Source organism: Pygoscelis adeliae, unplaced genomic scaffold, assembly GCF_000699105.1.
Source record: "Pygoscelis adeliae isolate BGI_AS28 unplaced genomic scaffold, ASM69910v1 Scaffold286, whole genome shotgun sequence".
Taxonomy (NCBI): Eukaryota; Metazoa; Chordata; class Aves; order Sphenisciformes; family Spheniscidae; genus Pygoscelis; species Pygoscelis adeliae.
Genome location: NW_008825076.1, coordinates 2,002,705 through 2,003,131, shown reverse-complemented (window position 1 = coordinate 2,003,131; position 427 = coordinate 2,002,705).

The following is a 427-nucleotide window of genomic DNA, read 5'->3' as shown; positions in this document are numbered from 1 at the left end:
GGAGCTCTTTAGCAGACCCAACTGCTAGCTATACTGCTTGGACACTTGTTGTCAAAAGCCTTTCTTGAAACAGTTGAGCCAGCGTATTCTCTATTAGGCAAAGGTGGGCTCTTTGTTCCCCCGCTGCTCTTTCTCAGCACTCCTGCCCTCCATAGCAGGCGAGGGCTCCCCACCGCCTGTTGCGACACGCTTCAAGCAGGCTGGTTCTCCAAATGCTGATTAGAGCAGTCAGGCTTCCTCCAACCCAGGGAGGGAAATAGCACCCATCGCCTCTGAATCAGAGAGACTTGTGTGTAATGCGCAGGACTGGTGGCAAACATGGCAGGGTCAACAGTATTTATCTCGTTCCTGTTACACCCCTATTTATGTCTTCTCTTCAGAGCTGGGACTTAACTTGTCAGCAGCTGCCCCATCCCAGCTGCAGCCC